General features: G+C 36.1%; 1 pseudogene; it reads left to right on the top strand.

The window, feature by feature from the left end:
• LOC114009452 (platelet-activating factor acetylhydrolase IB subunit alpha-like) overlaps positions 1 to 17,194 on the top strand; it is a 57,771-nt pseudogene that overhangs the window by 38,800 nt on the left and 1,777 nt on the right.

The raw sequence follows: 17,194 nt of genomic DNA, 5'->3' as shown, positions 1-17,194 counted from the left end.
GGAAAGAGTTAGGCCTTGTGTTTGATACCTCACTTGTCTGAGAGCTGACCAAAGGACTGTATGCCTGTCTCAGAGTGCTGTTGGGACATGGCATATTCTATCCACCTGGGGCCAGTGAAAGCAGAGATAATGGTTTGGGCTAGAAGTTGTCATTGCATTCTCCTGGTTCAGTACAGAGTAAGTGGATGAAAAATCCCATTTCACAGCTTCCTAAGGTATTAACCTAATTTGGAGCACAATGGGATTCGGAGTACTCTTGTTGCCTAGGGGCCAGTGCGAACAAAGTCTATGATTTGAACTAGCAGCTATCATAGCCACTGTACTTGACTCAGTGCAGAGCAAACAGGGGTGAACCCCAGATCCCAGTTTTTCCCTGATGGAAGAAAGGACTTAAATAGAGAATTGAATAATCCAACTTTTCCAGAGACTTAAGGGACTAGCTTCAGTCTCATATTTTTCTTTATTGCTGATAGGACTCTACATATTCTTGATTCCTGGATGCAGCTAAGAACAAAGAAAGCAGGTTGGAATAGCACAAAGATTTGAAAGGTGCCCAGAGTTTCTGGCTGGGCTGAATGATGAAGGCCTTTTCCTGTATGAGACCAGTCTGTGAAAATCAACTATTTTCTCAGATGCAGATGCCATCACAAAAAAATCAAGGAAAATGAAGAAACAGAAGTATATCTTTAAAAAATTGAGCAAAACAGAACTCCTGAAAATAATCCTAATGAAATGGAGATATATTATTAGTCTTCGTTTACATATATATTTTTTATTTTATACATTCAATTACTGTATATTATTATAGCATTCAAAATACATTTATCCAGAATGAATATACTGCATATGAGTCCAGTTAAAGATATTATATTGTACCCCTTATCAACAGATAGTTTTCCATTGTTGTGTCCTTTAAATATTTTACTTCTTTCTTTATTCCATTTGATTCCCTTCTGACCCTCCCTCATTTCCCATCTTCCTTCCACACTGTCTCTGGTAGTCACGTCATTCTTCATGCTTTAATATCTTACAGTATTTCAGTTTCTGCCATAGAGTGTGGGTATTTGGTGTATTTTGAGAGGGTTGATATATACTGAGAGGGGACATGCAATACCTCTTTTCATAGTCTGAATTGCTTCACTTAGCAGTAGATCTTTCATATTGTCCCACTTTCTATCAGATGCCAGGGTCTCACTTTTTTTTTTTTTATGGCTGATTAGCATTCCATGGTGTATATGTGCTATATTTTTTCAATCCATTCATCTGTGGACATTTGAGTTTGTTCCATGCCTTAGCATTTGTGAATAATGCCACAATAAACATGGATGTGCAAGTACTTATGTGACTGAGTGTATTCATGTCATTTGGGTAGATACCTCGGAGTATAATTGCTGGATCATATAGTAATTGTATTTCTAGGTTTTTGAGGAACCTCCATATTGTTGTCCACAGAGGCTATACTAATTTACATTCCCATCAACAGTGTAAAAGAGTTTCCTTTTCACTACAGCCTCACCAGCACTTAACATTTTTAATTTTTTTATTTTAGCCATTCTCACTGGGGTTAGGTGGTATCTATTTGAGGTTTTGATTTGCATCTCCTTTATGATAAGAGATGCTGACCATTTTTTCATATGCTTTTTTGTTATATTCCTTAGAGAGCTGTTTGTTCAGCTCATTTGCCCATCTTTTAATTGAGTTGGTCTTTTTTTTTTTTTGAGGGTGAGCTGCTTCTGGTTATCAATCCCATATTTTAGGAATAGTTTGCAAATATATTCTCCTATTCTGAAGGTTGCTGATTCACTCTAATTATTATTTCTTTTGCTGTGAAGAAGGTTTTTAAACTGATACAGTGCCACTTGTCTATTTTTTTGGATTATTGCCTGTGCTTTGGGGAGTTTATTTAAGAAGTTTTTACCTACTCTGATGTCTCCAAGAGTGTCTCCTGTGTTATCCACTAGAAGTTTGATTGTTTGAAGTCTTAGGTTTGATCTTTGAGTTGATTTTAGTTAATAGTGAGAGAGATAGGGTCCAGTTTCATCTTTCTGCAGGCCCTTGTCAAATATCACTTGGCTGTGTGCTTTGGGGTTTATTTCTGATTTCTCTCTCCCATTTCATTGGTCCACCTGCCTGTTTTTGTGCCAGTCCCATGCAATTTTGATTATCACAGCCTTGTAATATATTTTGGGGTCAGAGAGTAAGATGCTTCCTATTCCACCCTTCTTGAACAGAATTGCTTTGGCAATACAAGGTCTTTTATGATTCCAGACAAATTATGTGATAGTTTTTTCTAAATATGTGAAGAGTATTTCAAGCAATTTGATTGGGATTGCATTAAATTTGTAGATTAATTTGAACAGAACTGACATTTTGATGATATTAATTCTTCCAATTCGCATACATGGGATGTCTTTCCCACTTTTTTGTGTTATTTTCAACCTCTTTTTTTTTTTTTTTTAGATTTTCAAAGTTTTCCTTGTAGAGGTCTTTGACTTCTTTGATTAGATTTATTTCTTGGTATCTTGTACTTTTTGTGGCTGTTGTAAATGGGATTTTTTTTTTTCCTCTTAAATTCTACCTCAGTCTGCTCCTGGTTCATGTGTAGAAATGCTATAGATTTTTGTATGTTGACTTTGTATTCTACCACTGTACTGCATTTATTTATCACTTCCAAGAGTTCTTTTGTGGATTCTTTTGGACTTTTTATGTATATAATCATGTGATCTGCAAATAGATAATTTGCATATAATTTAACATCTTCTTTTTCTATTTGAATGCCTTTTATTTTAGTCTCTTATCTGATTGCATTGGCTAGAACTTCCAGTACTATATTGAAAAGGAATGGAGAAAGTGGGCAGCCTTGTCTTGTTCCAGTTTTAGTAGAAAAGTTGGAGGCTTTTCAGTATGATGTTAAGTATGGGTTTTTCTTACATGGCTTTTATTGTGTTGAGCAATGTCCCTTCTATGCCAATTTTGTTGAGAGTCTTAATTATGAAGAGATGTTGTATTTTATCAAATGCTTTTTCTGTATCTATTGATATGATCATATGTTTTTTTTTATGGTGTATTACGTTTATAGTTTTGCGTATGTTGAACCATTCTTGCATCTCTGGAATAAAGCCTCCCTGGTCATGGTGTATAATTGTTTAATGAGTCACTGGATACAATTTGCTAGTATCTTTTTTTTTTTTTTTTTTGAGGGTTTTGAGGTTTTTGCTATGGGGTGCATGCGCTTGTCAGAAAGACAGAGAGAGACAGAGAGACAGAAAGCGAGAAATTGCCCCCCAGGGGGGATGGCCATTCCACAATCCCTTCTTCTCCATTCTCCTCAGGATCTTGGGCACACATGCACAGGTGCCTGGCATGAGTTTAAGCTACCGGATCCGGGACTCAAAGTACCTGGGAGTCAAGCAACATAGCCATTACACCAACTGCTGGTCCCTAGAAATGTAAATTAGTACAGTCACTAAAACCTACAAGTAGAAATACTATATGATCCAGTCCTGATTTGCTAGTATCTTGTTGAGAATTTTTACATCTATATTCATCAGAGATATTGGCCAGTGGTTTTGTTTTATTTGTTATGTCCTTATTTGTTTTTGGATGAGGGTGATGGAGGCTTCATAAAATGAATTTGGGAGGGTTCCTTCCTTTTGGATCTTTAGAAATATTATAGTTTGAGTTGAATGGGGCTTAGCTCTTCTTTAAAAGTTTTGTAGAATTCAGAAGTGAAACTATTAATACCTCAGCTTTTCTTTATTGGGAGGTTTTGTTTTTGTTTTTATCAGTGACTCAATTTCATGTCTTGTTATTGCTTTATTCAGGTTTTCTATGTCTTCCTGATTCAGTCTTGGTAGATTATGTGTCCATAAATTTACCCATCTCATCCAGATTTTGTTTGTTGGCATGTAATTGCTTATAGTATTCGCTAATGATATTTTGTGTCTTTGTTATATCTGTTTTAATATTGCCTCTTTCATTGTGAATTTGATCAATCTGGTTTCTTGCTCTTTTCTTAGTCTAGCTAATGGTGCATTACTTTTTTGCTCTTTTCTTAGTCTAGCTAATGGTACACTGATTTTTATCTTCTCAAAGAATTAGCTTTTGGTTTAATTTATTTTCTGTATAGTTTGTTTATTCTCTATTTATTTCTGCTAGAATCTTTATTATTTCTTGTCTCCTGGCGTGTGTGTGTGTGTGTGTGTATTTGTTGTTGTTCCTGTTCCCTGAGGTATGTTAGGTTGTCTATTTGCCACTTTTTCTTATGTGCACTAATTGCTGTGAGCTTCTCTCTCATGACTGCTTCTGCTGTGTCCCACAGATTATAGAAACTTGTGTGTTATTATCATTGGTTTCAATGAATCTTTTGATTTTAGCCTTAATTTGTTCAGTGGTTGTTAAGTCATTCAGGAGTAGGCTGCTTAGTTTCCATATGTTTGTGTATTTTTAAGTTTTTTTTCCATAATAATTTTCAGCTTTATTTCATCGTGGTAGGAGAAGATACTGGATATAGTTTCTATGCCTTTGAATTTGTAAAGGCTTATTTTGTGTCCTAACATGTGGTCAACTATTGAAAAGGTTCCATGTGTAGGTAACAAAAATGTATATTTTGTGGTCGTTAAGTGCAAAGTTTCATAGATATTCATTAAGTCCATTTCATTTATGCTGTAATTTCGATCCTGTATCTTTTTGCTTTTTTCTTTGGTCTTTATCATCTGTTCAAAAGAGATAGTGGAATATTGAGACACCCTCCCCCCCAATGATTAATGTGTTGCAGTCCATCTATCCCTTTAGATCTAACAGGCTTAATTTCATGTATATTTGCATGCTCCTGAATTGGTTCATAGATATGTATAAGTGTTATATCCCCTGGTGAATTAGCCCTTTTAGTATTATATAATGTTCTTCTATGTCTCTTCTTATTATTTTTGTCTTAAAGCCTGTTTTGTCTGACATAATTACTGCAACTCCAGCCTTTTTTTTTTATTTCCATTTGCATGGAATATCTTTTCCATCTCTTCCCTTTCAGTCTATGTATGTCTTTATCCAGGAGGTGCTTTTCTTGTAGGCACCAAAGAGAGGGTTTCTTTCTTTCCTTTTTATTTAAACCCATTCAGCCAGTTGTGTCTTTTGATTGGGGAATTTAATCTATTAACATTTAATGTTATTATCGATACTTGCAGATTTGTCCCTGCCATTCTGTTAGCCATTTTCTTGGTTGTTTATTGTTCTCTTATTTATGTCTGTCTCTCTTTAGTTTTCTTGGTATAGTACTCCCTTCTGCACTTCTTGAAGACCTGATCTAGTATTGGTGAATTCTTTTAGTTTTTGTTTGTCTAAAATTATTTTATTCATTCCTCCTATTTGAACGATAATCTTACTGGGCATCATATTCCTGGTTGAAATTGTTTTTTTTTCTGTAAGTATTTTGAATATGTCTTACCATTCTTTTCTTGCCTGCATTGTTTCAGTTGTGAGGTCTGTTGCTAGCTAGTAGGATAACCTTTGTAAGTGCCTTGATGTTCCTCTCTTGCCATTTTTAAACTCTTGTTTTTTTGTCTGTGATTTTTACCATTCTGTCTATTATGTACCATGGAGAAGATCTTTTTATGTTTGTTCTATTTGGGGTCCTTTGTATTTCTTTGGTCTGGATATCTGAATGCTTCTTTAGATTTGGGGACATTTCTGTAAGTATCAGACGGAAATCTTCTACGCCCTTGTCTGATTCTTCACCTTTTGGAAAACTGATTATTAAGGATATTTGGGTATTTAATAGTATCTCATATTTTCCATATGTTCTCATTAAAAATTTTTTTGGGGGTACCAGCAGTTAGCATAATGGCTATGTCGCTGAACTCCCATGTAGCCAACTGCGGTTCGAATCCCGGACCCAGTGGCTTAAACTCATGCTGGGCGCGTGTGCGTGTGTGCCCAAGATCCCTAGAGGAGAATGGAGGATAAGGGATTGCGGTGTGGCCATCCCCCCTGGGTGGTGATTTCTTGCTTTCTATCTCTGTCTCTGTCTTTCTGGCAAGCGCATGCACCCTATAGCAAAAACCTCTAAAAATTTTTTTTTCTTTATTATTTTTGGTGGTTTTATCTAAGTCACAGGTTTTGTCTTCCAGCTTAGAGATTCTGTCTTCTGCCTGTCCAGTCTGCTATTAATACTTTCAAGAGAGATCTTGATTTCCTGTATTACTGTCTTCATCTCTAGAACTTCTGATTGGCTCTTTTTATGGTATGTATCTCCTCTTTCAAATTCTGAAAAGATTTCTTAATCTCTGTCACCATGAGTATTCTGAATTCTTTTTCTGACATCTCTGTGAATTCTTTTGTGCTGTGTATGGTTGAAGAAGAGTTGCTCTGTTTCATTGAGGGAGAGGTATTTCCTTGTTTTCCCATATTTCTTGTGCCTCTGTGCTGGTTTCTAGTCATTTGATAATTATACACTTTCCCCTACTCTTCTGGTGTTGATTTTGTAGTGTCAGTACAAATAAAAGGAAACTGTAGGCCAACATCCCTGATGAACATAGATGCAAAAATCATCAACAAAATACTAGTAAACTGAATTAAACAGCTCATTAACAAGATTATATACCATGACCAGGTAGGATTTATCTCCAGGATACAAGGATAGTTCAGTATTCAAAAATTGATTATTTTGGTACATCACATTAGCAAAATAAAGCATAAGAATTACATAATTATCTCAGTAGATGTAGAAAAAACATTTGACAAAATTTAACACTTTCATGATAAAAGCTCTCAAGAAACTATGAAAAAAAGGAAATTACCTCAACACAATAATAAAAGTCATGTAGGAAGATCTCACATCTAACACATACTCAATGATGACAAACTGAAGGCTTTTTTCAAAGATTGGAAATAAAGGAAATAAAAAGTAGGCATAAGACCAGCAATTAGCATAATGGCTATGTCACTGGACTCCCATGTAGTCGACCATGGTTTGAGTCCCGGACCCGGTGGCTTAAACTCATGCCGGGCGCGGGCGTGTGTGAATGCATGCCCAAGATCCCGAGAGGAGAATGGAGGAGAAGGGATTGCAGTGTGGCCATCCCCCCGGGGGGTGATTTCTCACTTTCTGTCTTTCTATCTATCTCTGTCTTTCTGGCAAGTGCACTCGCCCTATAGCAAAAAAAAACTCTCAAAAAATGTTTGAAAAAAGGGACCAGCAGTTAGCATAATGGCTATGTCGCTGAACTCCTATGTAGTCGACCACAGTTCGAGTCCCGGACTCGGTGACTTAAACTCACTGCGGGTGTGCATGTTTGTGTGCCCAAGATCCTGAGAGGGGAATGGAGGAGAAGGGGTTGCGGTGTGGCCGTTCCCCCTGGGGTATGATTTCTCACTCTCTATCTCTCTGTCTCTCTCTGTCTTTCTGGCGAGTGCATGCGCCCTATAGCAAAACCTCTCCCCCCCCCAGAAAAAAGTAGGCATAATGCCTACTCTTACCACTTGTATTTAAAATTGCACTTGAAGTCCTAGTCAGAATAATTATAAAAGAAAAAGAAATAAAAGGCATCAAATCAGAAAGAAAGAAGTAAAAATTGTCTTTTTGCAGATGGCATGATCTTATGTGTAGAAAGCCATAAAAGACTCCACAACAAAACCTTTTAGAGCTAATAAGCAAATTCAGTAATGTTGTGGAATGCAAAATTAACATAAAAATTAGTTTCATATTTGTGTCTTAACTACAAACCTTTAGCAAAGGAACTAAGGAAACAGTCCTGGACCAGTTTGTGATGAGCTGGTTAAAGGGGCTCGTTCCTACATGGCTGACTGCATGGTTCAAGTCCTGGACCTGTTAGCTTGAAATATATGCTTGGCACATATATGTGTATGCCCAAAATCCTAAAGGAGGGAGAAATAGAGGAGAAGGGATTGCATTGTGACTGTCCCTCATGGGGATGCTTTCTTACTTTCTTCCCCTCTCTTTTTCTGCCTCTCTCCAGCAAGTTCACATGCCCTTTTAAAAAGAATTGAAAGGCTTACATGCTGGAAACTATAGAATATTGCTGAAATGTTAGCCACAGATAAACAGAGACTTCCCATCTTCATGAATTCGAAGAACTTAATATTAACATGTTTGTACTACAAAAAGCAGTCTATGAATTCAGTTACCTCTAACAAAATCATCAGTTGATGTTTTTATAGAAAAAAATCTAAAATCAATATGGAACCACAAAGATCTCTGAATATTCAAAAGAGTATTGAGAAAGAAAACAGTTGAAGACCATCAGATTTGCTGATTTGAAAATAAACGATAAAGCAAATGTAAATAAAATTGTATAACACTGGCATAGAAACAGATACACACACACACACACACACACACACACACACACACACATACACACACACACAAATACACCAATTGGACAGAATTGAAAGTCCAGAAATAAACCCAGTTGACTCATGTATGGCTAACTAATCTTTATTTCAGATTTTTGCTATAGAGCATATGTGCTTGCCAGAGAGAGAGTGACAGTGAGAGGAAAAGTAAGAAATCAATCCCCAGAGGGGATTAACATGGTGCAATCCCATCTTCTCTACACTCCTTGGGGGATTTGGGGCTCACATGCACACGCTTGGTGTGAGTTTCAAGCTGCCAGGTCTGGGACTCAAACTGCAGTCATCCTTGTGGGAATCAAGCTCCTTAACCACCCTGCCTGCTGCTGTATTCATCTTTGATTAATACAGAACTCCACAACAAAGCCTTTATTTTTTTAAGAGCTAAAAAGTAAATTCAGTAATTTTGTAGGGTTTTTTTTAGCCTCATCAAGAAATGCTATTGAAAAAACTGGATAGACCATGCAAAATAATGAAATTGGATCCTTTTCTTACACCATGATTAAAAATTAACCCAAAGTGAATTAAAGACTTAAGCACAGGCTTAAAATGGTTTAACTACTTGAAGAGAACATAGGAGGAAAGATTGATGACATTGGCCTTGGCAGTAACTTTTTTGGTTACGACACCAAAAACACTGGCTAGAAAAGTAAACATAAATAAGTTAAAGCTACATCAAACTATGTGACCAGCAAATGGCATAATGGTTATGTTGCTTGACTCCCACATAGTTGACTGCAGTTTGAGTCCCAGACCTGGTGGCTTAAAACTTACATTGGCTGCATATGTGTGCATGCCAAAAATTCCAAGAGGAGAAAGGAGGAGAAGGGATTGTGGTGTGGTCACCCCACCCCCTGGGGATTGATTTCTTTCTTTGTTTCTCTGTCTTTCCAGCAAGCACACATGCCCTATAACAAAAATCTGTCAATAAAGAAAAAATAAAAACTACATCTAACAGAAAAGCATCTGTATAGTAAAAGGATACAATGAACAGAATTAAAAGGCAGTCTGTGGAATGAGAGAAAATATTTACAGAATTATATCTAATAAGAAGTTAGTTAATATCCAAAATATATTAGGAACCCAAAAACCTCAATAGTGAATAAATAACCTTATTTAAATATAAACAAAGGACTTAAATAGACATTTCGCAAAAGAAGACATAAAATGGTCAACAGGTATACAAAAAGATGCTTAACATCATCAGGGAAATGCAAATCAAACCACAATGACATATCACCTCACTTAAAGTGGCCATTACAGAAACAAAGAAAAGATAAATTTTGGTGAGAATGTGTAAAATTTGGAACCTTTGTATTCTGTTGGTGGGAATATAAAATAGTTGTGGCTGTTATGGAAGATGTATGACATTTCCTAAAAAATTAAAGCTAGAAATACTGTATTATCCAGCAATCCTTCCTCTGAGATTTTATCAAAAATAATTGAGATCAGGATCTTGAAGAGATATTTTCACTCCTAAGTTTGTTGCAGCATTATTCCAGTAACAGATATGAAAACAGCCTAAATATTCATCATGGGATGAATAGATAAATAAAAGATACAGTAGACTGTTATTTAGCCTTGTAAGAAAAGGAAATCTTGCAATATGCAACAACATGGATGAATCTGGAAGATATTATACCAAGTGAAATAAACCAGTCATAGAAAGACATGCACTGTGATTCCACTTATGCAAGGTATCTAAAATAGACTCATAGATGCATAGAATAGAGTGGTAGTTTCCAGAGACTAGTGAGGAGAGAGATGTGGGGATGTGTTATTCAATAAATATAAAATTTCAGTTATGAAATTTAGTAACCTCTAGAGATCTGCTGTATAACATTGTGCTGAGGTAACAATACTGTATTATATACCTACAAGATTTAAAGGCTAGAAGTTATATTGAGTGTTCTTACTATAATAATAAAATTACTTTTATCTCAATAGCTTAAGACAAGTATTTTCATTTTTGCTCTTTTAGGTAACTACAATATCATGTCCATACCATTTATCTTCCACTTTTCCTATGGATCATAACATAGTGTGAAGAACATGGACATTGGAGCTGACATATCTGGAATCAAATCTTGGCTCTATCACCTACAATCTCTGTGGGTTTGATCAAATTGTTTGTCCTGCATGGTCTTTGATTTGTTTACCTGTAAAATAAGGATGACAACTGGCAACTAATTAACTTGGGTTCTGTATGACTATTCTCTGGATAGTATCTTACTCAAAGAAATAGTTTAGTAGAGGACTGGGACTTAAAGTAATTAAGAGAGTCTTAAAACAAAAATCTATCAGCTTTATTGCTGTATAATTGAAACACAATAAACTACAAATATTTAGAGCATCAAATTAAAAAAATTGTATAAATGAAATTATACAATATATACTGTATTTTTGCTTAATTCCTTCACTTAGCATAACTAAGATTCATCTATTTTGTTGCACATATGAATAGTTAATTCCTTTCTATTGCTGAATAATAGTCTAGTGTATCAATAAACTGGAATCTGATTATCCATTTACCTATTTTTGAACATCTGGGTTGTTTCCAGTTTTTTACTATCACAGATGAAATTGATATAAATATTCTTGTACAGATCATTGTATGGAACTATGATTTCATTTCACCTAGAAGTGGAATACTTAGGTTATATGGCAAGTGTATGTTAAATATATATATATATATATTTTTTTTTTTTTTAAGTTTTTTTTTTTTTTTTTTTTTTATATATTTTTTTTTTTTTAAGTTTTTTTTGTTCGTTTGTTTTTGAGGACACAGGCACTTTCAACAGGTTCTCCGTGCTATAGTCCACTCCCAGCCCCAACCATCTAGAATAATGGGCATATGCGAACCTGGGATGCCAGGATATGATGCTTCCCTGTATGTTTCCATCATTGCAGGGTATTGTGTCTCTGCTGTGCCGCTGTAACTGGTCAACTTTTTAAGAAATTGCAAAGCCATTTCTGAAGTGCTCGTAATCATTTTCCATTCCACTAGCATTTTATTAGTGTTATAGTTCGACCTCCTCACCAACACTTGGTATGATCAGTCTTTGTCATTTTAGTCATCTTAATAGATAAGAAGCCATATCTCTTGTGGCTTTAATTTGCATTTTTCTGATGAATAATGATTTTGAACATCATTTTGTGTGTTTATTTGCCATTGACATCTCTTCTTTGGAGAATTGTATGTTCAAACATTTTGCCCATTTAAAAATTTGGTTGTTTACTTATTATTGAGAGTTCATCATTTATTCTAGGTCAAGTTGTTTTATCACCTATGTGATTTGTAAACATTTTCTCCTAGTCTGAATTGACTTTTTCATTCTGTGAACATTGTTTTTCAAATAGCAGAGGCTTTTAACTTTAAAAAAAAGAAATTAAAGACAATGTCTCACTATGCCATAATCTTCCTGCCTCAACAGGTACTAGCTGGGACTACACACAGGCACTACTGTGCTTCACCTTCAGCTTGGGCCAGGAATCAAACCTGGGCCTCCCATGTGACTTCAGCCTTTTATAAAATAGTAGAATCTTACCAGTGTGCACCACAGCTGGTTCATAAGTTTTTAATTTTGAAGTCTAGTTTATCAAATTATTTTCTTTAATAGTTTGTACTTTTGATGTTGTTGCATCTTTAATGCATAGAAAAACTTTTTAAAAGTTTTTAGGTGGGGTCCAGAAAGTAGTGTGGTAGTTAAGGCACTGGGTTCTCATGGCTGACTGTGGTTTGAGTCCTGGATTCAACGACTTGAGAATCATGATGGGCATATGTGTGTGCATGCCCAGAATCCTAAGAGGAGAATATAGGAGAAAGGATTGTGGCATGGTCATCTTCCTTTGGGGAATGATTTCTCACTTTCCCTCTCTCTGTCTCTCTGTGTCTTCCTCTGGTGAGTGTACGTGTCTTATGAGTAAAATCTAAAAAAAAGAAAATAGGCATCTTTAAATTACTCTGGAAAACAGTGCTGAAAACCTTGCTCTGTACTTTCCCAAATTTCCTTAATACCCAGAATGCAAATTCTTTTCATTGGTGCCTCTACCCTACTTTTCCCCTCTTTATTATGAAAAAAGTATTTCAGTCTTATTTGTCCAAGTAAACACAGTGGTGTCTCCTCCCTCCCCTCCCCCCCCCGCCAGGCTACCAAATGAGAAGCTGATATATGCTTATAGTATTTGTAATGTCTGTATAACTCTCTTGTAGATGTGGACAAACATGGACATTGTGAGCATTAAATGAGATGATAACACAAAATAATAAATGCTAGATATGACTGTCATTGCTATTTTATGCTTATTTAGCTGAACTTTTTCAGTGTCACTCACAACTGTGAAGAAAATTGAGTATTGGTACTGTATAGATATAACTGTAGTGGGCATATAACAAATGTAAGCACATGAGAGGGGGAGGAGAAGAAAAAGTTCTCTTTTAATAACATACTTTTTTTTTTCTTTTTTTTTGGAGAGGTATTTTTGCTATAGGGCGCATGCACTCGCCAGACAGACAGAGAGAGACAGAGAGACAGAAAGCGAGAAATCACTCCCCAGGGGGGATGGTCACACCGCAATCCCTTCTCCTCCATTCTCCTCTCAGGATCCTGGGCTTGCACGCACATGTGCCTAGCATGAGTTTTAAGCCACCAGGTCCGGGACGCAAACCGCGGTTGACTACGTGGGAGACCAGCGACATAGCCATTACGCTAACTGCTGGTTCCCTTTTAATAACATACTTTTAAAAATATGTTTTTTAAACTGGAAAATGACTTCTTTTCTATAGATGTAGTGACCTCACATATGAGATACCACCTAAACCAATAAGGATGTTCAAAATCTATAAAGTGATTGAGAACTGAGAGGTGTGGCTTTCATGACTTGATCCCAGTACTGGTCTGTGAGCCAAAAATATTGTGCGCTGTTACTTATGTTCTTTTTAGGTAGCTATTCTCAATTTCCCCATGGTATGGCCTTAGATATTTAAGGCCTCTGCAATCTAGGTTGGTTCTAGAGCTTTCTTAACTTATAACTTGGATAACATTTCCAATTTCCCAACTGGCCTTAAGAATCCGTCTTGACCCAGAGGTATAAGAATTAACTGAATTCTGTTGTCCTGGGTTTTGTTTAGTTTGGTTTTAGAGAGTACTCTCAGGGAAATACTGGCCTCATAGTAGTCTCTCCTTTTCCACCTTATGGCAGCAGTTTACAACCTTTTGGCGCCAGGTACTGGCTTTGCTGAAGACAATTTTTCCACAGATCAGGGGTAAGAGGGTGGTTTTGGGGTGATTCAAGTGCATTACACTTATTGTGCATTTTATTTTTATTATTACATTGTAATATGTAATAAAATAATTACATGGCTAATCATGATGCAGTGTTTTCAACCATTCCTCAATGCCAGTTATCAACACCTTAGCACCACCTCGGATCATTAGGCATTAGATTCTCTTATGGAACACTCATTCTAGATCCTTTGCATGTGTAGTTCACGAATTCACACTCATATGTTTATCCAATGCTGTCACTGATCTAACAGCTCAGGTGGTAATGTGAACAATGGGGAGTGACTGTAAACACTGGTGAAACTTTTACCTGCTTGCCTGGTGCTCACTTCCTGCGGTGTGGCCCCGTTCCTTAGAGGCCTTGAACCGCTACCAGTCCATGGCCTGGGTGTTGGGGACCCCAGACTTACTTGAAGAGTTTGTGCAAAATTGGTATTATTTCTTTTCAGTTGTTTAACAGAATGCACCAGTAAGACCAGCAAAATTTGGATATTTCTTTGAGCAAAGATTTCTAATTAATAATTCAATCTTTACTAATTTTCTGTTTTCTTGAATAAGTTTTGGTAATTCATATTTTTAGGAATTTGTTCTTCTATCCAAGTTGTTTATATTTGTTGACATAAAATAGTTCATAATAGTCTCTCATAATTTTCTTAGTTTCAGTAAGCTCAGTGGTGATATGTCCTTTTTATTATTTATTTATTTTTTTTTTTGGAGAGGTTTTCACTATAGGGCGCGTGCGCTCGCCAAACAGAGAGAGAGAGAAAAACATAGAGACAGAAAGCGAGAAATCACTCCCCGGGGGGATGGTCACAACGCAATCCCTTCTCCTCCATTCTCCTCTTCGGATCTTGGGCACGCACGCTCATGCGCCCGTGAGTTCCAAGCCACTGGGTCTGGGACGCCTGCGGTCGACCGCGTGGGACGCCTGCGGTCGACCGCGTGGGAGTCCAGCGACATAGCCATTATGGTAACTGCTGGTTCCCCATGGTGATATGCCCTTTTTCATTCCTGATTTTTGTGATCTATTTTCTTTCTTTGTCTCTTTTTTTTCTTATTGAGTTTTGTTAAAAACTTGACCATTTTAAGTGGGTGTGGTGATACATGCCTGTAATGCCAGTTACTTGGGAGGTTGAGGCTGGAGGTTGGTTAGTTTGTGTCCAGCCTGGGCAACATAATGAGACCCTATCTCAGAAAGAAGGAAAGTAAAACGGAAGGGAGGGAGGAGAGAAGGAAGAAAAGTTTAATAGTTCTTTTACCATTTCAGAAAAACATTTTAAAATTTACTTTATAGCATTTTTGCTTTCCATTTATATTAATTTTTACTCTCATCTTTGTTATTTGCTTTCTTTGCTTTGGGTTGAGTTTATTCTTCATTTTTTATGTTCTTGAAGTGGAAACTTAGGTTGTTCATTTGAGATCTTTTCCTCTTCTAATAGAGGCATTTAAAGCTATAAATCCCCCCCCACCATGTATTGCTTAGTTGAAAAATGGATAAATTTATTGCTGATTATTTTTACTTCAGAAGATATAGTAGCAGTTTGTAATCTTGATTTGGCAGAGACTATCCAGAGATTTGTTCTGTTTGGACATTGGGGTTGAATATTTACTGCCTTGCCAAAGCTCTAATCTGTAGGGGTATATACACTGTTACTGGGATTTCTGTTTTGTCCCAAACATTTTTCCCTAGAGAAAATCTCACAAAACCATTTCCCCAGCTGCCTGCCTATACTATTCATTCTCTGTCTTGTAGTTTTCTATAACTTCTCATTTTTCTAGGTCAGTTGTTTTTCATGATTCCTTGAAGCCAAAGAGAGGTGAAGAAATGAGGGAAATAGTATTCCAAATAATGAAAGAAACTAGAAATTAGAAGGCTTGGATTTTGTTCTCAGCTTCACTACTCAGTAGGGTCAGTTATGTTTTGATAATGAGGGTGATGTGATTTCAGAAGTATCAGGAACTCATTCTTCATACTTCCTTCCTCTCATCCACTTTTGTCTGGTTCATGCCTCTCATTCTTGCTTAGTTATTTCTTCTAGAATTCTCTGAGCCTTTGCACTGATTAGTTCTCCTCTCTCATAATACCCTGTCTTACCCTATCATAGAAATTGACATACTTTACTGCTTGTTTGTCTGTTCTCCATGTTCTCTGACGACAGGGCTATCAGTTTGGCTCATATTGTGTCTAATATTTGGTAATACTGGGTATTCATGTTGAATAAAAACAATTGATTTATAAAATTTAGCAGTTATAGCAGTTATAACTTCATCTCTTTGTATTTTTTTTTAACGTACCAACATAAATTTGTTTTTCACGTCCTTTCCTAAAAGCAGGTTTTGTTGCCTGGAAGCCAAGAATACCATGGGCAGCAGCACCAAAAGCAAACTGAGCCCAGAAAGGGGAAATGAGTACACTGACAGCAAACTCACTGACCTAGTAGTTTTGAATACTGCTGCTCCATTTGCTTCTGAGCTTAATATGGCATTTCATAATTATATTTTTAAATAAAATTATAATATATTCTATTGTAATGTATTAATTTTATTATACATTTTTATATCATCTTCAACAGAGAAATGGAAAGATTGTATGTTTAATTCACTGATTGCAAAATTTGTCTGTAATCTTTCTGAAAGAAATATGTTTAAATTTAAAGTGGTCTGACGAAGTGAGAAAATGGAAATACATATAAAGGATGGAATTTAAGTTTGGTATAATTATTTTAGGAGACCAGGTCAGGGATAACTTCATGTTTTATGAATAGTGTTAATATTTGTAATGTGCTTTAAACATGAGAATAATAGAAAAAGATAAAATTTATAAGAAAATTTCTCAGATTATTTTCTTTCTAAAGAAGGCTGTAACTCTATATTTTAAAACTAAAATTACCACATTCTTATGCATAAGGAAGATTTGATGAAACATTTTTTTCTTTCTACTTTTCTTGACTTCAAAATAATTTTAGGGAGGAAATTCTGATAAGATACAGTAACATTTCACATTTGTGTATCACTATTTTTTTTGAGGAATTATTTATTTTTATTTATTATTATTTTAAAATTTGATATAGGGAATATGCGCTCACCAGACAGAAAGATAGGGAAAGTGAGAAAGCAAGCCACCAGGTCTGGGACCTGACCCGTGGTAGGTCATGTGGGAGTCCAGTGCTTTGACTACCACTGCTGGCCCCTTGGAATCACTTTAAATTCTTTTTCATTGGTAAGGTTTAACTTCTTTTTTTTAAGAGAGATTTTTGGTATAGGGCACTTGTGCTTGCCAGAGAGACAGAGACAGAGAGACAGAAAGTGAGAAATCACCCCTCAGAGGGGATGGCTATAATGCAATCTCTTCTTCATTCTTCTCTTGGGATTTTGGGCATGCACGCACATGTGTTCAGTGTGAGGTTTTTTTTTTTTTTTTAAGAATTATTTTATTTAACTTTATTTATTTATTTTTATTTTTATTTGATCAGAGAGAGAGAGAGAGAGAGAGAGAGAGAGAGAGAGAGAGAGAGAGAAAGGGAAAGTGAGAAAGCAAG

This window comes from Tupaia chinensis, unplaced genomic scaffold (assembly GCF_000334495.1).
Source record: "Tupaia chinensis unplaced genomic scaffold, TupChi_1.0 Scaffold000539_1, whole genome shotgun sequence".
Taxonomy (NCBI): Eukaryota; Metazoa; Chordata; class Mammalia; order Scandentia; family Tupaiidae; genus Tupaia; species Tupaia belangeri.
This window is presented reverse-complemented; position numbering and strand designations above follow the sequence as displayed.